We start from the raw sequence: 27679 nt of genomic DNA on the forward strand, positions 1-27679 counted from the left end.
CACAATGTATAGAAAAATAGTCGGGCTTACTGAAAGAAGTGATTTATGAAGGGTCAGCTTTATTTCTCTCATGTATGATTAATGTATAAACAGTAATTATAGTAGTGTAATAAAAAAAATTACCACGTGGAGCCACACATTATACAGAGTGAGGTGTGCATGAACATTCTTTCATGCAAGAGGAACTAACATTTCCTAGACCTGGAAACTGAAGATAATTAAAATGCCTTGTTGACTTTTGGAGGCTTTTCAGGAAATAAGTCATTAATTTTTAAGTGGAATGTCTCTCAAGTAGTAAAGTCCTAAAATTTCTCACAGAATTCATTCCTTCCCTTTACCCAGTAAGACTTGTACATGCCAAACAATAATGATGGTGATACAAAAAATAGCCTGGTCCAGAAAAATCAGTTTCTGGCAAGTGGCTCCAAGACACCCAGTGATCCTCTTCTGCCCTTTGATGTCCCACATCCAGCTCTTCATCGCAGTTGAAGGGTAGGGTGTCGGAAACAGATCCTGACTTCAGCAGGACTCATTTTGAAGAGGAGTGGAAGCAGCCTCCCAGCAGCTCCTTGCTCTAGTGTCCTCTATTTCTCCTAACAGCTGTAGGAGTGGCAGACAGAGAGGTGATTAGCATGCTGCTCCTTGTTGACCTGGAAGCAGCAACACTCATAAGGCTGAATGGATTCTGCCTTCACCAGGCCTGTCATCCACCCCTCTGATTCACTCATGCTGACAACAACTATATTTTCTTTTTTCAAGATTTATGTATTTCAGAGAGAGCAGGGGGGAGGAGCAGAGGGAGAGAGAATTTTAAGCAGACTCGCAACACAGGACTCAGTCTCACAACCCTGATTTCAGGACCTGAGCCAAAACCAAGTGTTAGACGCTCAACCGACTATGTCACCCAGGTGCCGCACAACTATGTTTTCAGCCTCATGTCCCCAGTCCTGCCCCCCCCTCCACTGAAGGCTCCCACCTTAACAAGTCTAGAGCACCCCTGTCCTTTGGCTTGTACTGTGTTGCTATCCATCCACCCCACCTCCAGTTAAGGATTTCTCCTCAAAATGTAAATACCTCTTTTCAAACCATCTAAGCCAGAAAACTCTTTATCCCTCCTTTGAGCCTCTATAGTGTTGTGTGTGCTTTTGTGTTTTTTTTGTAACAGCTTTATTGAGATCTAATTCACATATCCTGCAATACACCCTTTTAAAATACACAGTTTAATGTTTTTTTTAATATGTTCAGAGTAACACAACCATCGCCATGGCCTGTTTAGAATATTTTCATTGCCCCAAAAAGAAACCCAGTACTCCAGTCCTCATTTCCTCCCTCCCTAGGCAGTGACTTATCTACTTTCTGTGTCTATAGATTTGCCTTTTCTGGACAAGTCCTATCAATGGATTCCTATAGCAGCTGGTCTTTTGTGACTGTCTTCTTCTACTTAGCATAATGTTTTTAAGAGCCATTCGTGTTGTACCGTGTGTCAGCACATCATTCCTTTTTTTTTTTTTATTAAAGAATTTATTTATTTGACAGAGAGTGAGAGAAGGAGAGAGAGCACAAGTTGGGGGAGCAGCAGAGGGAGAGGGGGAAGCAGGCTCCCTGCTGAGCAGGCAGCCCAATGCAGGACTCAATCCCAGGATCCTGAGATCATCACCTGAACCGAAGGCAGAGGCTTAACCCACTGAGCCACCCAGGTGCCCCAGCACATCATTCCTTTTTAAGATCAGGTACTATTCCTTTATATGGATAGATCCCATTTTGTTGAGCCATTTTGATGTGCATTCAGGTTGTTTCCATTTGGGGGCTATTATGAACAATGCTTCTGTGACCATTTGTGTGTAAGTTATGTGAGCAAACATTTTCACTTCTCTTGGGTAGATACCTAGGAGTAAAATTTCTAGGTGTTATGGTAATTCTGTGTTTTGGACCTTTTGTGGGGAGCAACATTATTTATTCTGATACTTAAATCCCATGGTATTTAGTTATCATTACTACATCTTGTCTTACTTAGGAAATGTAAACATTTGAGGGAAGGGGAAAAGCCTTGTTTTTTCTTTATATTCTACCCAATACCAGCCATCATGTCTACCTAACAAAAGAACACCATTACTGTTAGGACAGGAATATGTAATGGAAAGTGGAGACCTGTGGCATTCTCTTCCTTGTTTAAGCCTAATTTATGTCACCCTTAGTGCTACATCTGTATTTCTTTTTTTTTTTTTAAGATTTTATTTATTTGACAGAGAGAGATCACAAGTAGGCAGAGAGAGAGAGGAGGAAGCAGGCTCCCTCCTGAGCAGAGAGCCGGATGTGGGACTCGATCCCAGGACCCCGAGATCATGACCTGAGCCGAAGGCAGCGGCTTAACCCACTGAGCCACCCAGGCGCCCTACATCTGTATTTCTAAAGTCTTTGGTCTCCCTGAGGCCCAGCAGTTGGAGGTGAATTACCTGAAGATGCAGATGATCAGTGTACAACAGTCTGCACATTCTGAGGGAGATGTACTTTGGGGCACAAAGAAAGGGCACCTTCGAACCTGTCTCCTTGCAGACAGCACTGTGTTCTGTTCTCCACTCAGCTTTTGTGGGGTAATAACATACCTCCAGGAAGCAAGGCTTCTCAAGGCCTTTATTCATTTATCACTGATAATTAAAATGTTTAAAGACATTATAAAAGCCATTAAAAGGAAAAGACCTCTTCTTGTTTCCCCAACCCCCCATCAGACCCCAAGAAAACTGCTCTAACAAAGGACAGAAAAGATGCCAGGCTTATAGAACAGAGGCCCTGCATCTGTCTTCGAGTTCACCTTGAAAGGGAGGAGATCAGAAGTATTTTTTCCCAAACTCTTGGGGGCAGGAAGAACTATACTAGGTGGCACTGTCGGTAACTGGTTCTTTCCTCAGTTGGTGAAATCGCTAGATGTGAAAAGCAGCTGCTCTGGGGCAAGGGGTGTGACTGACTCTGCAGCAGCAGATGGCAACCATGGGTGATGGCAGACAGAAGATGGAGGGCTGTGCTGCCCAGGCTGAAAGGGAATGTTGTAGTGAAAGAGGAATGCCTCTTATTGGGACATAACTGGTCTTTCGTGAGCCTTTATCAAGGGTTCTTAAGGTACCCAAGAGAATTGAACTCCATCCAGAACTTAAGTCAATGCTAAATAAGAGTTTACATTCTTTTGCTCTTTTGCATGGGGGGACTAGGGTTCTAGTACCTACCATAAGGACTTCCAGTTGCTTAGCATCTAATAACTATGTAGTAACAATACTAGTGCCAAGATGACAGATAAATTTGGTTGCCTCTCTTATCGCTTGCTCATGGTCACATGGAGGGGGTCTCTTGAAAGGATTTTTTAGGCCAATTTCAAGCTTAGCTGGAAAGATGGTCATATATTGAATTAGTGATGTCTGTTATGAACACCTAAGAGATGAAGAAGTAGCACTTGTGTTGAATAGTTGTCCAAGACCTTGAGCTCCTCGACAACAAGGACAGTCTAGTCTCTGGACCTGGCGTGGAATTAGACAGCAGTAGGTATGTATTGATTGAATGAATGAACTGATTTCCTAGTTTGGGAATTGGCCCATAACTCTAAGTTAATGACTCATGTTGAATGCCTTTAACAGTTAATCAATGTTTTTGCAACAGAAATATTTCCCAGAGAACTTTGATTTTTGTGGAACTTTTGCCTTAGTGTTTTCAAAACAGCTCTCCATTTTGCTACAGCAAAATAATACATTTTAAGAGTTTCCATTTAGGGTGCCTAGGTGACTCGGTTGTTAAGCATCTGCCTTTGGCTCAGGTCATGATCCTGGGGTCCTGGGATCAAGCCCCACAGCAGGCTCCCTGCTCAGGAGGAAGCCTGCTTCTCTCTTTCCCACTTCCTCTGTGCCTGTGTTCACTCTCTCTGTCTCCCTCTGTCAAATAAATAAAATATTAAAAAAAAAAAGAAAGAAAGAAAAATAGTTTCCATTTATAACTGACTACTCAAAGCAGATTTCCTCATTTTCTGTTTTAGTGGTCTAGAGAGGCATCTTGGTATTTTAGAAGGAAAACTAGCTTAGAATTCAGATTTGGGTCTTACTAACATCTTATTAACACACTTGGCGATCATAAGCAAATCACTTCTCTACTCTGGATCTTCATGCTCTCTAAAAATATTTATTAGAAAATTGAAGACAGTAAACTCTTTGATTCTGTGAATCAGGATAAAAGATGAAAAAGAGTATGGGTTTCAACAAGATAATCTTTCTCTTACAGCCTAGCTAATTGCTTCTCTGACTTCAGCTTCATTTTCTGTCCTAAAAGTTGTGATCTCAGGGTAAAGAGGAGGAATGACATGTTTAATGATGATCACTTACAGTAAAGCGTCAACATAATGAAAGCCTTTTCTGATATCTCTGCAGAGTGTTACATGAGGTTTGCCCCATATTTCAATATGATTATGGTATGCATGATACATAAAAATATAATGTATCATCTTAGACACATGTCTTGGCTGACATTCATCAAGAATCTGACAAATATTTTTATATTTATGTACATCCTGCCTGGTTCAGAAAAAAAAGATATAAGAAAGTTATCCTCAATACCATAGAAATAATTAAGCCTAAAAATCTTTAGAATGAGAACGGACAAGAGCCAAGTTGTTTTTTGTGGGGTTTTTTTTTAAGTTATTATTTTAGAAAACTTAAAGAAAGGCTCCTGAAGTTGAGGAAGGAAAGGAAAGGAAAATGCGAGCACAGTTTGTCATCCTGCCATGCTTGTTCTAATAGCCTCTTATCAAAGCAATAGCTATCAGTTAATAAAGAAACCACTGAATCATGAATAAGAGAGCCAGTGTAGACCAAACCTTATACTGATTGGTTGGTAGCCTATAGCCAGGCCACATATAATAATAGTTGCTGGTGCTTACTCTTAATGTGCTTATGTGCCAGACAATCTTCTAAGTACCTTACCTATATTGATACATGAAATCCTTACAATAGTGAGGCCATGTGAGTTAGGAACAGTGCTTTGAGCTCTGTGATCATAACCACTGTACTATACTGCCTCTCACATCTCTGAAATCACACAGAGATTTAATTCACCACCAGTTACGCAGATCAGCATCTCAGCTCTGAACCACCTCAGGGCAGAATGTTTCATTTATAGCAGCAATAACCAGTTTACAAAGTAGGTGGCTGTGGCGCTTCATAACAGGGTGGATCAGTCCTTTGCTGTCTGAGTTAGTGGGTTCTTTTCACGTTGTTTTAAGATGGCATTTTGAATTCCAGAGAACGGTGTAGCATTGCTTTGCATATCTCCTTGTTGGTGTGAAGAACATTATACATCAGCCATGTGTCCTCTTGTCCCAAGATGTCTTTAATCTACATCAGGGATGCGAAACCAGCCCGCTCCAGCAGGAGAGGTGTCTGCATGGTAAACTATATTGAAAAGGGTTCACAAGCCTGGTTCAGATGTCATGAGAGAGAGGTTCATGGCTGAGTAGTAACATCTGCCTTGGACAATCATAAGTCCATATCTTTGCTGTCCATAATCTAGTTCAGGATGAAACTGCATGATTTCAGAGGTTACTTTTCTTTTAAGAGGATAACAGGATGTTGTGATCCACATAATTCATTAATTCATCCTACAAAAATTTATTGAATTCCTGCTTTGTACAAGACAGTAGAAAAATGAATAAGTCAAAGTCTCTGTCTCCACAAATTTTATTGCAACCAGAGACCTATAAATTGTAACGATTTTTATACAGTGAGATAATAAGCATTCTTAGAAAATGCTGTGGCAGCACAAAGAAAAGAGCTGCTGTCTATGCCTGGGAAGAACAGACAGGCTTCACAGAGAGGGTGCCAGTTAGTTCAAACCTGAACTCAGTCCATGTGTATGAAGCCATTAAGGGAGAGTGTTTTGGCAGCCACCTGGCATGACCATCTCCCGTTGTTTTTGTAGCTATCCTGTTCACAATACATACACCACTACCATTATTATGGCATTTTTTTTTTTTGAGTGTCAAAACAGTTACACACCCAGGAAGAGAGGATGAAATTGATCCACCATGTTGGATCAATATTTTACAAGTTTGGCTGTATGATCTTTGGGTAAGATGAAGCCAGGGAAACAGGGAGCCAGTCCTGGACAGGTGAAATAGGACACTGAAAGGGAAAATCAGAAATGCCAGGGATGAGACAACATTGATATTTCCCCCAGGCCAGTTCTGTGTCCATTGGGGAACACATTCTCTGTAGACATATGAAAACTATAGCAAGGGTTAGGGTCAGAAATGGCTTCAGAAGGGCTGACAATCTTTGTATTTAGAAAGGGTGTTACCTTAATCCAGTTAAGAATTTCTACAACATACTCTCTCTTAAGAAGTCACATGGCTTTCTTTTTTCCCTTCTCACTGCCCAATGAAGACAGGTATCTAAGATCCCCATTTGCCGGTGAGGAAATTTGAATTCGTCCTGTGAAAGTGCGCAGTGAATTGAGCAAAGACTCACAAGCAAGTGCTTACTCTCTCTTACCCCTACATTTATTTGCCTTTACATTTAATGTTTAAAATGAGGAGAGTTGTCCCTGGTAGTTTTAAGAAAATAATAAAGCTTTATATTATATTTAATCATCAAGAACAAAGATTAAAACCAAGAAGACACTTTGGAGATAATCTTATCCTATCTTATTCTAAGATGTGGAACCTGAATCTAGGGAATTGCTCTGGACCTTGAGAGGTCCAGTCATTAAAACCTACTCAGGGGCACCTGTATAGCTCAGTTGGTTGAGCATCCAACTCTTGATTTTAGCTCAGGTCATGATCTCAGGGTTGTGGGGTTAAGCACCACATCCGGCTCCATGCTTAGGACAGAATCCGCTTGGGATTCTCTCTCTCTCCCCACTCTCCTTCTTCCCTCCTCTCCCATCCCTCAAACAAACAAACACACACACATCTTTAAAAGTAAAATAAAATCTACTCAGTCATCATGGTTTTGTAACTGGAGACCAGTGCCTCTAAGAGTGGTTTAAGAGGGCGCCTAGGGGACTTAGTCAGTTAAGTGTCTGCCTTCAGCTCAGGTAATGATCCCAGGGTCCTGGGATCAAGTCCCCACATCCAGCTCCCTGCTCAGTGGGGAATCTTCTTCTCCCTTGCCCTCTGCCCCTCCTCCCCACTCTTGCTCCCTTTCTCTCAAATAAATAATAAAAATAAATGAAATGCATCTTTAAAAAAATTATTTTTAAAAAAGCTGTTTAAGAGCCCCTGCTTATCCCATTGGGACTTAATTTAAGGACTTCTGCTGGGTACCTGCTCTCAGTTTGCATTTGGGTTCAGAGGAGCCTTCCTGTCGCCATTTCTAAGAGCCCCGGCTCTTCCCATAGATTGCTATCCATTTATCAGACTCCCACCATTTCTGTAACAACAGCTCACTTCAGCTTGCAGGGGAAAAAAAAAAAATCACCCTTTGCAAGTCAAAAAAGACTCAGAGTGCTGACCAAAAGCATAAGAGGTCTCCCTTCAAGGTATTAGATACTAGTTGTGCTGTCCTTATCTGCTTCTGGCTGGGCTACCTTTCAGGGAGGCATCTCTTTCTTGCCCTGTATGAAAGGCTGCAAGAAGTGGACAGTGCCTCCAATAATCTGATGTTTCCCTAAATCCCCTAAACCTCTGGCCTCGTTAAACTGATTGTTTTACTGCCTGTAGCAGCAATTGGGAGTTTTTTCCACCCCAGATGTGGAAGGTTCTTATGGCTCCTCCTCCCACCTCATCTTACACTTTTCTGCATTTAGACTTGCTTCCTTTCAGCTCTCCATTCCTGGTACTGTTTCTAAATTATTCAGGACTCTGTTGGTTTCAAGTGAAATAGACCCAACTTGAATTACCAGAGGCAAACAGAAACAATGGAGCATTGCACACAACTGAAAGAGAGGTTAATCAGGCACACCTTGGGAAAAGCTGCAGTTCAGGAATAACAGGAACAGGGGTTGTCCCTGCAGACAGGCCTCTTCTGCAAGACAGGAAACATGGCTGCTGGCAGCTCCACAGCCTCCTAATTTATAGCTGCATCATCTGACATGAACCGGCCTCTCGGGTCCCTGACTAAAAACCCAGGGCCCAGCTTAGGTCTGTTGCTCATTCTGGGACCAGTCAAGTTGGGCCAGAGAGGCAGAGTCTGTAAAGGAGCATGGTTAGCAGTCCCCATCAGAAAATGTTTGCCATTACTAGAAACCCCAAGGGTGCTGGGCATTCAAAACTAACGGTGTCCAGGGGTGCCTGGATAGCTCAGACCTTTGAGTGTCTGCCTTCAGCTCGGGGCATGACACCAGGGTCCCAGGATCAAGCCTCCGGGTTCCCTGCTCAGCTCCCTCTCCCTCTGCCTGCCACTCCCCCTGCTTGTGTTCTCTCTGTCAAAGAAATAAATAAAATCTTTCTAAATAAATAAATAAAGGAGTCAAACTAGCCTGAGAGCCCATCCTAACTGAAAGCAGGTTGACAAACAAGAGGCATAATGTGCTTTTTAAAATTATTATACATTTGGGGCTCCTGAGTGGCTTAGTTGGCTAAACATCCAACTCTTGGTTTTGACTCAGGTGATCTTAGGTTTGTGAAATCGAGTCCCATGTTGGGCTCACGCTCAGCATAGAGTCTGCTTGAAATTCTCTCTTTCTCCCTCTGCCTCTTTTCTGCTTGTACACACAAGTGCACACTTTCTAGCTTGCTCTCTCAAATAAATAAATAAATAAATAAATAAAATCTCTGAAAAAGTATTATATAGTCAGTACAGCTTTGCTAATTGACTTTCCCTTTATAGACTCTCTAATTAACTACACTCTCTTGTTAAAGCATTATCTCATACCCACAGAGGCTGGATGCCCCCAGCTACTAGGCTGGTTTCTAGAACCCCTGCACATTTCTACTCCCACCAGTGGAGGGGTATGCTTTCCATAGCCTGGGAAAGCCAGATGGACTTGTAATTATACCATTTAATTAAATACTCCCTGAGTGAAAAACAATGTTAAGAAGAAAGTTATTGCTCTGAAAATCAAGTTTAATTCAGAAAGTTTTGGTGACAGCCAGAAGCTAGAAGCGATGGCTCTTCTGTAGTGGGGGAGAGGGCTTTGAACTTTTTATTCCAGAAGAGGTTCTAGATCCTAGTTCCCTATATTAAAGTTCTAGCTGTGTAACCTTGGGCAGTAGTAGTAGCAGTATCTTGAGACTTAGACCTTCATTGTAGAATGGAAATAATAACAACTTTGTTGGGGGAACTTTAAGGGTTAAACAACTTATTTCTGTTAAAGAATTTAATAAATTTATCTTAATAACAATTAGAAGTGCTTAACCATAGAGAAAAATCATTTACTTATCAAAGAAATCCATGAAAACCTAAATAATTTTTCTTTTTTTAACCTTGATAAAATATTAATTTTAATAATTTATGTTTTAACCTTTATATATAGAATTATATATACAGAATTACATTAGCTACAGATAAAAATGTCTTACTTCTTTCTTTCTCATTTTTTATATATTTTTTTTATTTTAAAATTTTTTATTAACATATAATGTATTATTTGCCCCAGGAGTACAGGTCTGTGAATCACCAGGTTTACACACTTCACCGCATTCAATATAGCACATACCCTCCCCAATGTCTGTAACCCAGCCACACTCTCCATACCCTCCTCCCACCGGCAACCCTCAGGTTGCTTTGTGAGATTAAGAGTCTCTTATGGTTTGTCTCCCTCCTGATCCCATCTTGTTTCATTTTTTCCTTCCGTACCCCAAAGCCTCCACTTTGCCTTTCAAATTCCTCATATCAGAGAGATCATATGATAATTGTCTTTCTCTGATTGACTTATTTTGCTCAGTGTAATACCCTTTAGTTACATCCATGTCATTGCAAATGGCAAGATTTCATTTTTTGATGGCTGCATAGTATCCCATTGTGTGTATGTATGTATGTAAGTATAGACACACACACACACACACACACACACACCCCATATCTTCTTTATCCATTCATCTGTTGATGAACATCTAGGTTCTTTCCATAGTTTGGCTATTGTGGACATTGCTGCTATAAACATTTGGATGCATGTGCCCCTTTGGATCACTACATTTGTATCTTTAGGGTAAATACCCAGTAGTGCGATTGCTGGGTCATAGGGTAGCTCTATTTTCAACTTTTTGAGGAACCTCCATACTATTTTCCAGAGTGGCTGCACCAGCTTGCATCTCCACCAACAGGGTAGGAGGGTTCCCTTTCTCTGCATCCTCACCAGCATCTGTCATTTCCTGACTTGTTAATTTTAGCCATTCTGACTGGTGTGAGGTGGGATCTCACTGTGGTTTTGATTTGTATCTCCCTGATGCCAAGTGATGTGGAGCACTTTTTCATGTGTCTGTTGGTCATCTGGATGTCTCTTTGCAGAAATGTCTGTTCATGTCCTCTGCCCATTTCTTGATTGGATTATTTGTTCTTTGGGTGTTGAGTTTGCTAAGTTCTTTATGAATTTTGGATACTAGCCCTTTATCTGATATGTTATTTGCAAATATCTTCTCCCATTCTGTCAGTTGTCTTTTGGCTTCATTGTCTGTTTCCCTTGCTGTGCAAAAGCTTTTGATCTTGATGAAGTCCCAATAGTTCATTTTTGCCCTTGATTTCCTTGCCTTTGGCAATGTTTCTAGGAAGAAGTTGCTGCAGCTGAGGTTGAAGAAGTTGCTGCCTGTGTTCTTCTCAAGGATTTTGGTGGATTCCTTTCTCACATTGAGGTCTTTCATCCATTTGGAGTCTATTTTTGTGTGTGGTGTAAGGAAATGGTCCAGTTTCATTTTTCTGCATGTGGCTGTCCAATTTCCCCAACACCATTTGTTGAAGAGACTTTCTTTTTTCCATTGGACATTCTTTCTGCTTTGTCAAAGATTAGTTGACCATAGAGTTGAGGGTCTATTTCTGGTCTCTCTATTCTGCTCCATTGATCTATGTGTCTGTTTTTGTGCCAGTACCATATTGTCATGATGATGACAGCTTTGTAATAGAGCTTGAAGTCTGGAATTGTGATGCCACCAACTTTGGCTTTCTTTTTCAACATTCCTCTGTCTATTCGAGGTCTTTTCTGGTTCCATATAAATTTTAGAATTATTTGTTCCATTTCTTTGAAAAAAATTGATGGTATTTTGATAGGGATTGCATTAAACATGTAGATTGCTTTAGGTGGCATAGACATTTTCACAGTATTTGTTCTTCCAATCCATGAGCATGGAACATTTTTCCATTTTTTTGTATCTTCCTCAATTTCTTTCATGAGTACTTTATAGTTTTCTGAGTACAGATTCTTTGCCTCTTTGGTTAGGTTTATTGCTAGGTATCTTATGGTTTTGGGTGCAATTATAAATGGGATCGACTCCTTAATTTCTCTTTCTTCTGTCTTGGTGGTGGTGTATAAAAATGCAACTGATTTCTGTGCATTGATTTTTTTATCCTGACATTTTACTGAATTCCTGTACAAGTTCTAGCAGATTTGGAGTGGAGTCTTTTGGGCTTTCCACATAAAGTATCATATCCTCTGCAAAGGGTGATAGTTTGACTTCTTCTTTGCTGATTTGGATGCCTTTAATTTCTTTCTGTTGTCTGATTGCTGAGGCTAGGACTTCTAGTACTATGTTGGAATGCACTGGTGATAATGGACATCCCTGATGTGTTCCTGACCTTAGTGGAAAAGCTCTCAGTTTTTCTGCAATGAGAATGATATTTGCTGTGGGTTTTTCATAGATGGCTTTGATGATATTGAGGTATGTACCCTCTATCTCTACACTTTGAAGAGGTTTGATCAAGAATGGATGCTGTACTTTGTCAAATGCTTTTTCAGCATCTATTGAGAGTATCATATGGTTCTTGTCCTTTCTTTTATTAATGTATTATATCACATTGATTGATTTGTGCCTTGCAGCCCTGGAATAAATCCCAAGTGGTCGTGGTGAATAATCCTTTTAATGTACTGTTGGATCCTATTGGCTAGTATTTTGGTGAGAATTTTCACATCTGTCTTCATCAAGAATTTTGGTCTGTAATTCTTCTTTTTGATGGGGCTTTGTCTGGTTTGGGGATCAAGGTAATGCTGGCTTCGTAAAATGAGTTTGGAAGTTTTCCTTCCATTTCTATTTTTTGGAACATTTTTAGGAGAATAGCTATTAATTCTTTTTTACATGTTTGATAGAACTCCCCTGGGAAGCCGTCTGGCCGTGGGCTTTTGTTTGTTGGGATATTTTTGATGACTGCTTCAGTCTCCTTACTGGTTATGGGTCTGTTCAGATATTCTATTTCTTCCTGGTTCAGTTTTTGTAGTTTATATGTCTCTAAGAATGCATCCATTTCTTCCAGATTGTCAAATTTGCTGGTGTAACTTTCTCATAATATTTCTCATAATATTGTCTCATAATAATTGTTTATATTTCTTTGATGTTGGTTGTGATCTCACCTCTTTCATCCATGTTTATTAATTTGCGTCTTTTCTCTTTTCTTTTTGATAAGTCTGGCCAGGGACTTATCAATCTTATTAATTCTTTCAAAGAGCTAGCTCCTAGTTTCATTGATTCGTTCTGCTGGTTTTTTGGGGTTTTTTGTTTGTTTGGTTTGGTTTGTTTTTTTGTGTGTTTTTGGGGGGTGGGGTTCTGTTTCATTGATTTCTGCTCTGATCTTTATTATTTCTTCTGCTGGGATTAGGCTTTCTTTGCTGTTCTTTCTCCAGCCCCTTTAGGTGTAGGGTTAGGTTATGTACTTGAGACCTTTCTTGTTTCTTGAGAAAGGCTTGTATCGCTATATACTTTCCTCGCAGGACTACCTTTTCTGTGTCCCACTGATTTTGAACAGTTGTGTTTTCATTATCATTTATTTCCATGAACTTTTTCAGTTCTTCTTTAATTTCCTGGTTGACCCATTCATTCTTTAGTAGGATGCTGTTTAGCCTCCATGTATTTGAGTTCTTTCCAACTTTCCTCTTGTGATTGAGCTCTAGCTTCAGAGCATTGTGGTTTGAAAATACACAGGGAATGATCCCAGTCTTTTTGTACCAGTTGAGACTTGATTTGTGACCCAGGATGTGATCTATTCTGGTGAATGTTCCATGTGCACTAGGGAAGAATGTGTATTCTGCTGCTTTGGGATGGAATGTTCTGAATAGATCTGTCCATCTGGTCCAATGTATCATTTAAGGCCTTTATTTCCTTGTTGATCTTTTGCATGGATGATCTGTGATATGGAGAGATATCACTCCATTTCAGCAAGGGGGCTGTTAAAGTCCCATACTACTATTGTATTATTGTTGATGAGTTTCTTTGATTTTGTTATTAATTAGTTTATATAGTTTGCTGCTCCCATGTTAGGGGCATAGATATTTAAAATTGTTAGATCTTCTTTTTGGACAGACCCTTTGAGTATGATGTAGTGTCCTTCTCATCTCTTATATAGTCTTTGACTTAAAATCTAATTGATCTGATACAAGGATTGCCACCCCAGCTTTCTTCTGATGTCCATTAGCATGGTACATTGTTTTCCACCCCCTCACTTTAAATCTGGAGGTGTCTTTGGGTCTAAAATGAGTTTCTGATAGACAGCATATTGATAGGTTTTGTTTTGTTATCCATTCTGATACTCTGTGTCTTTTGATTGGGACATTTAGCCCATTTACATTCAGAGTAACTATTGAAAGATAAGAATTTAGTGTCATTGTATTGTCTGTAAGGTGACTGTTACTGTATATTGTCTCTGTTCCTTTCTGGTCTACTAGTTTAAGGCTCTCTCTTTGCTCAGAGGACCCCTTTCAATATTTCCTGTACAACTGGTTTGGTGTTTACAAATTCTTTTAATTTTTATTTGTCCTAGAAGCTTTTTATCTCCTTCTATTTTCAATGATATCCTAGTTGAATATCATATTCTTGGGTGCATGTTTTTCTCATTTAGTGCTCTGAATATATCATACCAGTTCTTTCTGGCCTGCCAGGTCTCTGTGGATAAGTCTGCTGACAATCTAATATTCTTACCACTGTAGGTTACAGACTCCTTGTCCCAAGCTGCTTTCAGGATTTTCTCTTTGTCAGTAAGACTTGTAAGTTTTACTATTAGATGACGGGGTATGGACCTATTTTTATTGATTTTGAGGGGCACTCTTTGTGCCTCCTGGATTTTGACGCTTGTTCCCTTTGCCATATTAGGGAAATTCTCTACAATAATTTGCTCCAATATACCTTCTGTCCCCCTCTCTCTTTCTTCTTCTTCTGAAATCCCAATTATTCTAATATTGTTTCATCTTTTTTAAAAAAAAATATTTTATTTATTTATTTGACAGAGAGAGATATCACAGTAGGCAGAGAGGCAGGTAGAGAAAGAGAGGAGGAAGCAGGCTCCCCACTGAGCAGAGAGCCCAATGCTGGGCTCAATCCAGGACCCTGGGATCATGACCCGAGCCGAAGGCAGAGGCTTTAACCCACTGAGCAACACAGGCGCCCCATATTGTTTCATCTTATGGTATCACTTATCTCTCGAATTCTCCCCTTGTGGTCCAGTAGTTGCTTGTCTTCTGCTCAGCTTCTTTATTCTCCATTATTTGGTCTTCTATATCACTAATTCTTTCTTGTGCCTCATTTATCCTAGCAGTAAGAGCCTCCATTTTTTATTACACCTCATTAATAGCTTTTTTTATTTCAGCTTGGTTAGGTTTAAGTTCTTTCATTTCTCCAGAAAGGGCTTTTATTTCTCCAGACAGGGTTTCTTTAATATTTTCCATGCCTTTTTCAAGCCCAGCTAGCACCTTGAGAATTGTCATTTTGAACTCTAGATCTGACATATTACCAACGACCATATTGATTAGATCCCTAGCCTTCGGTACTGCCTCTTGTCCTTTTTTGTGTGTGTGTGGTGAGTTTTTCCACCTTGTCATTTTATCCAGATAAGAATATATGAATGAGAAAATAAAATACTAAAAGGGTGGCAAAGACCCCAGAAAAATGTATGCTAACCAAATCAGAGGAGATCCCAAATTGGGGGGAGAAGAAAAGGGGTAAAAAGAAATTTTTTTAAATGTTAAAAAATTAAAAATCAGAGGAGACCCTAAATTGGGGGGAGAAAAAAAGGGGTAAAAAGAAATTTTTTAAAATGTTAAAAAATTAAAATTTAATTTAATTTAAAAAGTAAAATTAAAATTAAAAATGTTAAAAAAAATTAGACTGGTGAATAGAACAGAGCCACCCACTTGATTTTGAGTGTATTTTGGTCTCTTAGAAGAAATTACATCCCAAAATTTTAAAGAAAGAAAAACTTAAATATATACAAAAATAAGGGTAAACATGATGAAGGGATGGAATATGACTGTAAAGATGAAATTTTTTTTAAAAATTCTAAAAAAGGAATTGATAAGTTGGTTGGAAAAAAGAAAGAAAAAGAAAAGTGGAGAGAATTTGCTCAGGCTGGAGACTAGAACAAACCCTGTGGTAGATTTAGGGTATATTTTGATGTATGGGAAGAAATTGTATCCAAAAATTTTTTAGAAGAAAAAACCCTATATGTATACAAAAAATAAAGTTAGATACAATGAAGGATAAAATATGACTATAATAATGAAGGTTTAAAAAGATTTTTTTAAGAAAGTTATTGTTAAGATAAAATAGTTAAAAAACATTACAGAGGAAAGGGGGAAAGTTTTTAAAATTAGAATAAGAAAGAAATAAAATTTAACAAATTTAATTAACTTTGCAAGTCTATGGAGTCTTGGTGAGAAAGCCATGAATTCCATGCTTTGGTTTCCCCTACTCTGGAATTCCACTGTTCTCCTTGATCAGTGAGCTTGGTCTTGGCTGGATGTTCTTGATCTTCTAGGGGAGGGGCCTGTTGCAGTGATTCTCAAATGTCTTTGCCGGAGGTGGAATTGCACCATGCTTGCCAGGGGCCAGGCTAAGTAATCTGCTCCAGTTTGCTCTCAGGAGCTTTTGTTCCCTGAATGCTTTCCGTAGAGCTCTGGAGGACAGGAATGAAAATGGTGGCCTCCCAATCTCTAGCCTGGAGGAGCCAAGAGCTCGGGTCCCCAATCCCCAGTGTGCCCTCGGAGAAAAGCGGTCAATCACTCCCATCTCCCTGGTTTCCAGCCACCCTCCAAGCTCACCTGGCCTGTGACCGAGTGTTTGTGTCTCTGGCACACAGCCCCATTTGGAATCTCCAAAGCCAGCAGATTCCTGCTCTTCCAGCAGAGGAAGATGGGTCTCCCGAATCTGCCACTTGGTGGGGGCGGGGGGGTCCCTGCTCAAAGAGCAGTGGTACCACTGTGCCATGGATCACAGTTTAAGGAAACCCTGAGCTGAGAGCCCACTGCTCAGCTCCGTTTCTGTAGTCAGCTTTCCTGCTCTGATACCTGCGAGCTCTGCTACACTCAGACACTTGTGACCCCGCAGGACCTGAGATCACACTGTCCTTGTGAGGGCTCCACCCCACTTAGCCTCTGGAGCAATGTCCCTCAGTGGAGCAGACTTCTAAAAGTTTGGATTTTGTGCTCTGCTGCTCCACTGCTTGCTGGGAGCTGGCCCTTCCCACCACGGTCTATCTTCCCGTCTCTTCAGATTCACTTCTCCACATGTCCTACTTTTCAGAAAGTGGTCGATTTTCTGTTTCTAGAATTGCTGCTCTTCTCTTTGATCCCCTGTTGGGTCTGTAGGTGTTCGGAATGGTTTGATAACTATCTAGCTGATCTCCTGCAACCAGATGTCATCTCAGTCTACTCCTCCCCCATCTTGACTCTCCCCTAAACCTAAACAATTTTTCTAATGTAAAAGGACACCTCCAGAAAGTTCTATAAACCCAATTTATTAGGATGAGTCGATAGTACATCCTCCTTCCCAAGTATGTTTGGCTTCTTTCGTAAGGAAAAAAAAAAAAATTAAAGTCAGGGGGAACAAACTTTAAAAGTGGAAGAGATGATTGGAAAGTCTCTGGGTAGCTTTAAGGAGTCTTTGAGTTGCAGCAGAACCCATGCTGGCTCTGTTCATAATTTTGCTTTCTGAACTAGTATTCTAGAACCTGGTACATTCTTCTCATTTGTGTCTTTCACAGAGGGCAGTACAATTTAGTTCTAAGTGTATTTCGGGCATCTGGATTCTAGTCAGCATTTCTGACACCGTTTTAGAACCTAAAGTCTGCGGCTTATTCCTAATGTGGAAAATGGAATAATCCCCCAGGCACAAGAAGAAGAACTCCAACATTCGGGCTGCTGTTACTATAGCGAGACAGTGCTACAGATATCACAAGACTTGTTATACAAGGAAACATGATTACAACGGATTAGAGAAACTCGCCAGAGCCTTGAAGGATTTATTGCTTTTTGAATTTTGAATGAGACATAAATATGTTTTCCCCCTCTTAATTTTGGACCCCATATGGAGAAGGTGAGAAAATTCTTCAGCTGATTCTAGAATGCTTAGCTGCTAAAGATTGGTTGGGTATTGTGTCCAAGTCATATTGCAAAGGGCATGAATGCTTGCTTGGCAGAGATGCAAAACAGTCACTCCTTTCTGTCTGCACTGCCAAGTTAGTTACTGCCTTGTCTCCCAGTGGGAGAAAAATGTAGCTCCTTGGGGAGTCTTCTGGAAGGCAGCATGGTGTAATGGAAAAAGCAATGCACTCAGAGGCACAAGGCCTGGATTGCAGCTTCCACACTTCTAAGCTCTGTGATTTTCAACAGGTTACTTAAACTCTTTTATCAAAGTATAGGGACAGTAATTCCCCTCTCAGAGGATGGCATTAAGGATTAAAGTATGTTAAATATCGTGTAGAAAATCTCAGATGTTAGTTGCATTAGCATCAAAATGGCAACTGTAGTATACTCCTTTGAGTTCATAGATCTCAGAGTTTTGCTGATATCCTGGAAAGGGAGTTTTAAAAATAAGGATGGGGGCGCCTGGGTGGCTCAGTTGGTTGGGCAACTGCCTTCGGCTCGGGTCACGGTCCCGGAGTCCTGGGATCGAGTCCCGCATCGGGCTCCCAACTCCATGGGGAGTCTGCTTCTCTCTCTGACCTTCTCGCCTCTCATGCTCTCTCTCGCTGTCTCTCTCTCAAATAAATAAATACAATCTTTAAAAAAATAAATAAATAAAAATAAAAATAAGGATGGTTTGTCACCTTCTGTGTTCTCGAGATTCTTTGGTTTCTCTGGAAGCTGAAGCAATATAATGGGTTAGTGGTTAGGAATAGCTTTGGAATCAGACACATCTAAGTTTAAATTCACTACTTGCTCACTGTGAAGCATTGGACAATCCACGTGACTTCTGTTATCCTCAGTTTCCTCATCTATGAAATGGATATAAAAACAGTCCCTCAGCCATTCTTTATCCCTTTCCCCTGTTTTATTCTCTATATGGCACTTAATCACTATCTGAAATTAGCCATTTTTGTTTATTTCCTGTCTCCCTCTCCAGCCCCCACTCAAATAGAATTCCCACAAGGGCAAAGTCTTTCTATGTGTTCTTTACCACTTTACATGTCTTGCCTAAGATAGTGACTCGTGGTACTTTGTTATCCTTTTCACCTTTGACTCCTGGTTGTTATTGTTATTGTTGTTGGTTTTAATTCTCATGCCAGTATCATGGCTAAATTTATATACAGTAGCTGAGTTAGAGACTGGGCTGCGATGTTTTGCATTTGGAAATACCTGTGTTCTTACAGTTGAGTTTCTGTTTCCTAAAGATGCTTACTCAGCCTTCCATGGCTCAGTTTGACTTGTGACATCAGAAGATTAACAGGCAGAAGTCTGACTCAGGGTCTCAGCTAGGAAAGAACATGACTTTCAGCCCTGCTCACCCTTTGAGGGATGGCTGGACAAGACTCAAAAAGGTCTTGGATTTCAATTCATCTAGGAAGGTATTTAGCAAATTATTTTTAACCTTTTGGATCTGAGACAGATCACCCAAGGAATCTGCTGTCTGTGCATAAGAGAAGAAGAATAGGAGAACTAGTTGGAGCTGAGGGGAAGAGACCAGGCTTTCTTACTACTTCCCAGGGAAACCTGGTGACTTTAATGTACCTAGCACGTTGGACACCACTAAGATTCCAAGATGCCCCATAACCCTAAGAGTTAGGCACTGCAGACAGATCAGTGTTCAGGCTAAATTTCCCCTCATTCATTAGCCATCTCCCTGTGAGGAGGTGGCATTCATGGCAATGAATTGTGTCCTAGAAAAAACTGAGCCCCAAGAAGAGGAACTCTTGACTCTCCTACCTCTTCTTTCAAGCCCTGTGAACTGGTTCCTCTAAATTCCTGTGGGACCAAGATGGGCCTGCAGGTGGGGCAGGGGTGGTTCCTGTACACCAAAGGTTGCATGTATGTGTGTTATGGAGGGGAGGTTCAGTGTCATTATACTCTCAAGAGGTATCTTCGGTCTAAAGTAGGTTTGGGACCATTGCCCTCGGTGGCTGAATGTGGTTTTTTAGTGTTTGCAAACTCTGCAACTTTGCTCCTCTGGCACCTAAAGCTCTGTGTGGGTGGCTTGAGGATGGAGATGCTGAAGCAGTGTACAGCTGCCCAATCTTGTTGGATTTTTGCATTATGGCTCTCTCATCTTTCCCTGAGCTTGTGCATTTTCACAAACCATTAAGCCAGGCCCAGTGGTAGCCAAGTCCCAACTTGTCCACGGAGGGTTTAGTTAAAGAGGATTGTAGGAAATTCTATAAACAAGCTATCTCTGTAGGTTTGGCTTTAGGAATAAGATAAAGCCACATCATCAACAGACCTGTTAGTCCCCTGAGTTTCTTTCTTCTGTCACAAAACATTTCCCAGCTTTTAAAGGAGGGGTGACAATAGAATGACATTTTCACTGAGAAGGAGCAGCATGTATACTGCATTTCTGCATTCAAGAGCATGAACATGCATTCCCCTTCTGCCCAGCATCCTCCACTGCAGCCTGACCAGATTGCTATGGACCTTCAGAGTTACTGAGCTTCTGTTAGTCCCTCTGTTCTAACTACCCAGTAAAGTGCTCCTGCCTTGCTCCTAACACAAAAGTCTTTTAACTGTAAGGTCCAGGAGTCCCTAGAAATGAAAAGCTGCTGGTAGGTGTGAGTATCTTTGCCAGTGCAGTGAGCTCATCTTCAGCAGGAGTGTGGCTGCTTTTGTGTAGTGAGTATTTATTATGTGCCGGGCTCTGTACAGCGCTCTTGGAAATTTGTCTTATTCAGTCCTCACCCTGAGGTAAATGTCAGTATTCCCATCTTACAGATGTGGAAGTTGAGATTCAGAGAGGTATAGTCACTTATAAACTATTTTTTTTTAATGTAGAGGGCTCCTGGGTGGCTCAGTTGGGTAAGTTTCTGCCTTTGGCTCAGGTCATGATTCCGGCGTCCTGGGATCAAGCCCTTCATCGGGCTCCCTGCTTCTCCTTCTCCCTCAGCCTGCTGCTTCCCCTGCTTGTGCACGCATGTACGTGCACTTTCTCTCTCTCTCTCTGTGAAATAAATAAATAAAGTTTTTTAATAAAAAAAAGTGTAGGGATGCCATAGCATAGAGAACTCCAAGGGTTACCAGCAGATGTGAAGCAAAGGCCCTTCCCTGAAGCTGGGGTGGATGGACATTAGTTTGGAAAAAGAACTTAGGGTGGAGGTAGTGAGATCCAGAGTCTGAGGAAAGTGCAGACATGTATTACCATCTTCCAGTATTACTCTTGTTCTGTCTATGTCATTTAAGATGCAGATAATCATCTTGACCAGCATTCTTCTAAAGTCACCTGTATGGGATTAGCATTCATTGTTCTTCTGAGTTGGAACCACAGATACTTGCCTCCTAGTTTCATGTGGCTTTTCTCCATCAAAGTCCCACAGCCATTTACCATTGACAAGCACAGTCCCCAGTGAATCCCACCTTCAGTCTCTGTCCTCTCCAGTCCTGCCTCCAGCAGCCACCAGGCTTCCCTTTCTGACACAGAGATCTGAGCACGTTACTCAGGATCTTATAGAGGCTGAACTTTGCTTTGGGGTAAGGTCGGCTCCTCAGCATGGCAGTCACAGACAGGTCCTACAGCAGGCTCCAGCATACCTCTCAAGCTTGTTGGTCTTAGCTGCCCTACACTTCTGCCTGTCCCTTGGCACTTATTCGCTCCACCTGGCAAATGCGTGCCCATCCTTTAAGCTTTCATCCTTTCTGAAGGCCCCCCGGTACCTGTCTCACGCTTGTCACACTGGACCACAATTATTTGCTAGCTTCTTGAGAATAAGAATGTGTCTTAATTGGGCGCCTGGGTGGCTCAGTGGATTAAGCCGCTGTCCTCGGCTCAGGTCATGATCTCAGTGTCCTGGGATTGAGTCCCGCATCGGGCTCTCTGCTCAGCAGGGAGCCTGCTTCCTCCTCTCTCTCTCTCTCTGCCTGCTTCTCCGCCTACTTGTGATCTCTCTCTGTCAAATAAATAAATAAAATCTTAAAAAAAAAAAAAAAAAAAGAATGTGTCTTAATTATCTTTATATCCTCAGTACCTAGCATAATACCTGGCACATGCTCAGCACTTAACTAAGAACACCTTTGAAAGAATGATTGCCTGACTCTGATGGAGAGCTAAGGTGAAGGCTTAGGGACATAATAAATAGAAGGTCCCCTTCTGTTTACAGAAATCTCACAGTGCAGTTGTCTCATGCATATTCACGTCACATACATATACGTATTTGGACCAATAGAATTGTTAGTGTGAGAAATGTAGGTTTCCCAGCATCTCACATATTCTCTTACTCTTTTTTTTTTCTTTTCTTTTTAAGAGAACTCAGAAAAGTACTTCGTGTACTGCTTTTTTAGATACCTCCTTTAGGATTAAACTCTACAGGATTAATTACTGTATCAGTCAGATTCTTTGGGTTGGAAATTAGACACTAACTCAAATTTAAGCAAACGTGAGGATTTATATGTTCAAATAACTGAAAAATTCATGGATAGTTCTAGCCTCAGACACTCCTAGATCTAAGTGTTAAAAAAATGTCTGTGGTGTCTTCTTCTCTTGCCTGGCTTTTCTCTACACTGCTTCACTGTTCATTCTTAGGAAGGCTCTGGCCTTGGGATAACAAGATGGCACTGGTAGCCCATTGCCAGCCATAGCAACTACCAGGGAAAGCAAGCCTTCTTCCCACTGGTGCTAGCTAAGGTCCTGCTTCACTGGTTTCTAGTGACCCAGTTACCGTGGGGGAAGGGGGGCAGGGAGGTAGCTCTCACTAGTCAGAGCTGGAATATGTTCCCATCTCCAGTGGCATTAGGGTAAACAGTCCACCAAAATCACACAACCTGAGAGTTAGGGAGAACTTGGAGAAAATTAGGAAACTGGTGTGGTTATCATAAAAATAATGATACAGCAGGCTAAGCATACAGATATCCTTTTTGGTTACCTTTCCTTTCTTTTTTACTAATATTTCTGATATTTCTCTTATTTCTTAGAGCTAAATGATGTGATAGGCCCGAAGCAGGTGGCTTGTCTTTTCCTTTTTCTTTAAATACCTGCCCCCTGGTATTGTTAAAAATAGTCACCTTATTGCTCTCTTTCACTTACTTTTCACCCTAGCTTCTAAGTGCTGTGTGATACAGGATAGGTGATAGTGCTCTTCAAGTTCAGAAAATGGTGAATTCTGCCTCCACATCCCACGCCTATCTGAAACTGACTGGAGATATATATATATATATACACGATTTAATAATTTTATATATATTTTATATATATATTAAATTTTAATATACTCTTGATTTAACATATATATTAATTATAATTAATTATAATTATATTATATTATTATTAATTATATTATATTATAATTAATATATATATATTAAATCAAGAGTTTACTTTAGGGGCACCTGGGTGGCTCATTCGGACAAGCAGCCAACTCGGTTTCGGCTCAGGTCGTGATCGATCATAGGATTGTGAGATCGAGCCACATGTTGGGCTCTGTGCTGAGCAGGGAGTCTCCTTGAGATTCTCTCCCTCTGCCTTTCCCCCCTCTCGAACGCTCTCTCTAGGATGTGCATATGTGTGCTCTCTTGCTCTCTCTCTCTCTCTCAAATGAATAAATAAATCTTAAGAAAAAAGTTTATTTTAACTGTTACCCTGGTTCCAGTTGCACAGTATTCTCATTTACCACTACCGCTTTGTTTATAGTACGCCCTAAATTTAGGCATTTGTATCTCCTCACCCTTCCGTTGAACCCAGAAACATTTGCCTAAATATCTTTATATATGTTCACCCTTACAACCACTGCCTTTTAAGTTTCATGAACTCCTTGATAAGCACAGGTCACAGTTACGAGCTCTCTCCATGGTCCACCTGCTTTGGCAAGACTGTGGCCAAGGGAAGATTTTTAGCCACGCTCTGGACATCTGTGTCTTGGTTGAATTCAGTGCATTTCAGCTCAGTGGAGGTTTCCTGAATGCCTAGTAAGCAGCAGCCAGTGTGCAGGGCTCTGTGCGGGGAACACAGCATATTCATTTGGTGTCTGCAGTTCAGCCCCTTGTAAGCGTGGGTAGTCAAGACACACAGGGCAAGGTCTCTGTTTTCATGGAACTTCATGCACAACAAACAAAGACCCTTTCAGCTAATGTTGAACACAAAGATGCAAACAAAATGGGATGTTGGGGTAGAGTGAATTGGTGTGGGAGGAGAGCAAAATAGAAGTCAGGAGTTAGTTTAGACTAGCAGGTTAGTGCAGGCCTGTCTGAGAAAGTGACTTCTGAGCTGATACCTGAAGGCAGAGAAGGGATCCACACATGTGGGTGTCTGGGGAAAGAGCCTGTGGACAGGGGGAGCATCTTGTGCAAAGACCTATGGTGGGAACAAGCTTGTTCAGTTTCAGAAATGGAAGAAATGTAGTCAGCATGGCGAAAGCACAGTGAATTGTGGGGGTGTGGTCGGAAGTGAGGTTGGAGACAGAGGCAGGGGACAAGTGACCAGAGGCTCTCGTAGGCCAAGAGAAAGAGCTTGTATTGTGTTTTAAGTAGGAGACTGTCAGAGAGTGATTTGCATATTTTTTAAAGCCTTGGCTGCTATGCGGGGAATGGATCGGGGTGTAAAAAACTAGAAACAAGAATGTTTGGGATGAGTGGCTGAGCAAGAAAATTTATGTCATTTTAATTATCGATGTTATCATACACCTGATGGAGGAATTTGAATTTGGGTTTTCCTCTAGAGGCAATGGTGTGCATCATTAATAGCTTCTGCTTAGTGAACATTTATCAGTGCCAGTCGCATGGCTTTCTGTGCATTTTTCAAGTCTTCTCACACGCAAAAAACCCTATAAGCTGAGTTTAGTGTTCATGTTACCTTTTATAAAGGAAGAAACCAATGGGGAGAGCTAGATGCTGACCACTCCTAGTGAGGAAAGGGAACAGGAGCAGCAGGGAGGCTAGGCACCAAACTCCTGGAAGCGGAGCTGGGAAGCTTGTCAGGACACACACTGGAGTTTGGTGGTGACTTTGAGATGCAAAGAAGAGCTGGTCCTAGGAATGGTGAAGAGCCTGCCCTAGGAGCACACGTCCCAGGGCAGGCTGCACACTGTCAAAGCCTGCGGTCAGTGCCATGGGAGAGCCTTGAATAAAACAGAGGCCGAGGCTGTTCCCCCTGGCATTGTACAGGCTGGTGAAGAGATGCCTCTAACACAGACTAAAAAGTGGGAACTTCTTGAAGGAGAATTTGTTATTTTGTTGATACACTTAACTTACAATGTCAGAAAAAGTCCTGGTGTCTTCATTGAATTCCTACACCTTCTCCTAGGTCAGTTTTAAGTTAGAATGGTCTCAGAAAATCTGTCCTGACCTGTCTGTGCCCTTTACCCCCAAATGAGCAGGTGGGCATTTTTCCCTACCCTCAGTTTATCTGTGTCCTTCGTCTCTGTCTCACTGTCTGCATCCCACCCCCCCCACCCCCGCCAACACACACACATACCAAAACTGGGCTTTCTGGGGCATCTTGAGAGTACCAGGGGAGCCTGTTCTGCCTTTTGTGTTTACCTTGACACAGAAATGATCCCTGGCTGTAATAGGTTTCCCTCAAGCGCTCAGGGTCTTTTCATAGCCTAAGACATCATCGTGACCTTCCGAGGACTGGCTGTTTCTGTGGGCACCTAACAGGGGTCAAGTCTGCCCTGAGGTACTAGGAAAGCTGTTGGAGCCTAATCTGCTCTTACTTATGGTAACTTATTTTGGTTTTCTATGAGTTTCTTTCTTCTTTCTTGAGAGGACTTACTATGTTGCCTTTAGCTTGCACCCAGCATTCATTCTAACAAAATCTGGAGTCTCTGGCGTTTATCGTTGGCCAGGCTCCATATGAGATGGTAGAAAATGGTTGCAGTTCTAGGAATTTCCAGCCTTAATTTGTTAGCCAAATACATCAGCAGGGGCGGTAGCTGTTAGTTGATCTGAGTTTTTTGTGGTGAGATTTTTTTTGTTTTGTTTTTTGTTTCTCCCCCTCCAATGAGAACTACTCTTTGTTAGCACTGAGATCATCAAACCATTTCAGTTTAGGACATTGTGTGAGAATATAATTATATCTCCCAAAGGTAAAGGTCTGGCCTAGTTAAATGAGGGCAAAAAATGAATAGGGTCCATAGAGGGGAATGATTACTGGTACCAGGTACGCTGAATGGCAACTCACTTATTTTCAGTGATATTATACAAATCAAATAAAATCCTGTTCCCTTTTATTTTAGCTAAGTATTCTTGTCCAAATAAAAATCAGATGTTTTTCTTCTTTTTCATTTTTTTTTTCCACACCAAATGGTTACAAACACTTACTTAATATAATTTACTGGAGCTTTATTTTTTTTTTTTAAGAACATTTACATTATTTTCTTTTATGCATGCAGTAACTTTTGATCAAAACATGACTCCATGCTCTTGTTTAATGTTGAGCATCTGGATTAAAGGCTTCTTTTAATCTTAAATACAGATTATGACTCTCTCCCTTTAAGCAAACCACCATAAAACCTTGGCCCTTTTCCAGTTTTCTTCATTAAAGCTCTCTTTATTATAGTGTTTTCGGATGGCAGTCATTAAATGATTGTTATGCACAATGGGCATTTGATTATAATTATTTAACTGGCAATCAACTATTGCAGCAATTTGGTAGTGTAATTAAAAGGGAGCATGTTTGTACCTGCCAGCATCTTTGAGATGTTCAGCTCTGGATTAGGGAAAGAAGCAGAATCTAAACATATGGACAGGCAGAATCAAACACTTCTGTGAATGGAAGCTTTTCTTTTATTCTTCCCCAGTCTGGTTCCTGGCCTCTTTTGTTCCATAAGGTAGATGAAGGATAGTGATGAAATGTGGGTAAGAATTTTTGTGCTACAAATTTCTGAATCAATCAATACATTCAGCAAAGATTGTAAATTTGCTCCATGTGCTGAGAAATGCTTAATGGGTAGAAGTGAACTTAATCTAATTCTGCTTTTTTAAAAACAAACATTTTTCCCCACTCTGATTTGGGCATTTCCGCATTTCTTTCTTGACCTATAAATTGATAAGGAATACAACTAGCAAAATGTTGGCATAAAAGACAGCTGGCATTCACTTATTAACGGAAAGTCATCAATCACTAAAGTTAGTAATACTGTGATTCCCAAGTTAAGATCATCCACAGCATGATTCAGAACCCTTTCCATGTGACAAACATCTAATCCTAACCAACCTTAGCAAATAGTAAATTTCTTGGTTTATGTTATGTTATTGGAACCGCTAATAAGATTAAAGGGAGAGCTGCAGAAACCAGGGCTCAGGGTTAGAAACTGGGATTCAGTCCCTCTTGAGACTCACCTTCCATTCACCTCTCTGCTGAGCCTGACTGTGCTTGGCTTTGTTCAGAGGACAGGTCTCTAGGCTTCTCCCTGTGGCAGGAAAAATGGCTATTAGTAGCCCCAGATTCTGATCTTCCTTACTGAGCAACTCCGGTGGTAACACGTGTCTTCTTCCATACACTGGCCTCAAGGAAGGGCTCTGATTGGCCCTACTTGGGTCATACTCCACCTCCTGGACTAATTACTGTTGCCAGGGAAATGACCCCATCTGATTGGCCAGGTCTTGATCACACCCCTGTGGGTAGGGTAGGGAAGATGGAGTCTATATCAGAGACTCTATATCATATCAGAGAACTTGATATGTTCCCATAGGTGGGGTTCCCCAGTGACTAAGAAAAACACAATGGTTATTTTAACGAATGAATATGAAAATCTGAAGTATCCAAACCTAAAGAATATTCTCTGCATGTTTTCCCAAAGTGATTCTCATTCTTTTAGAAGTATTTCACCTTTGTAAGACTGAATTATAGAAGAGTCCATCTCGGTTTCAAATGATTGCCTAACCTTACCAACCTTACCTTCTTGAGCCTTTAATAGTGTGCTCTCAGGGGAGGGTCCTAAAGAGATGGAACAGAAATAAAAATGCCTGTTGTGGTGGCCCAGCCACCACAGCTACCTTATTACAGGAGACTAAGGATCCAGGGTTCCATACAGCACAGTTTTCAACTATGACCTCACAGTATCAAACCACTTCCCACAGTTCTGCATAATAAAATTTTCCATTTTTCTCTTGATTTAGTTCCACATTTGAATCTGAGGGAAAGGCTAAGCAGTCTGAAAAATGGCAGACTTAAATAGCAAAAGACCTTTAAAAAGTAAAAGAGAACAATTAGTGAAAATTTAAAAAT

The 27679-nt window shown here is 41.0% G+C and overlaps 1 protein-coding gene and 1 long non-coding RNA gene across 9 annotated transcripts in view; one reads left to right on the plus strand and one right to left on the minus strand.

Annotated features, from left to right (window-relative positions):
• LOC131824229 (uncharacterized) lies at positions 1–27467 on the minus strand. Of its 2 annotated transcripts, none has more exons than XR_009350797.1 (3): positions 27350–27467; positions 26791–26861; positions 1–600 (listed from the first exon to the last, which is right to left on the minus strand). It is a non-coding gene; the product is annotated as an uncharacterized LOC131824229 (long non-coding RNA). The 2 variants fall into 2 exon arrangements; XR_009350798.1 differs by lacking the exon at positions 1–600 and adding an exon at positions 23020–23444.
• ATG7 (autophagy related 7) overlaps positions 1–27679 on the plus strand; it is a 245926-nt gene that overhangs the window by 145634 nt on the left and 72613 nt on the right. The gene's annotated exons all lie outside the window — the stretch shown is intronic.

This window comes from Mustela lutreola, chromosome 2, assembly GCF_030435805.1.
Source record: "Mustela lutreola isolate mMusLut2 chromosome 2, mMusLut2.pri, whole genome shotgun sequence".
Classification (NCBI taxonomy): domain Eukaryota; kingdom Metazoa; phylum Chordata; class Mammalia; order Carnivora; family Mustelidae; genus Mustela; species Mustela lutreola.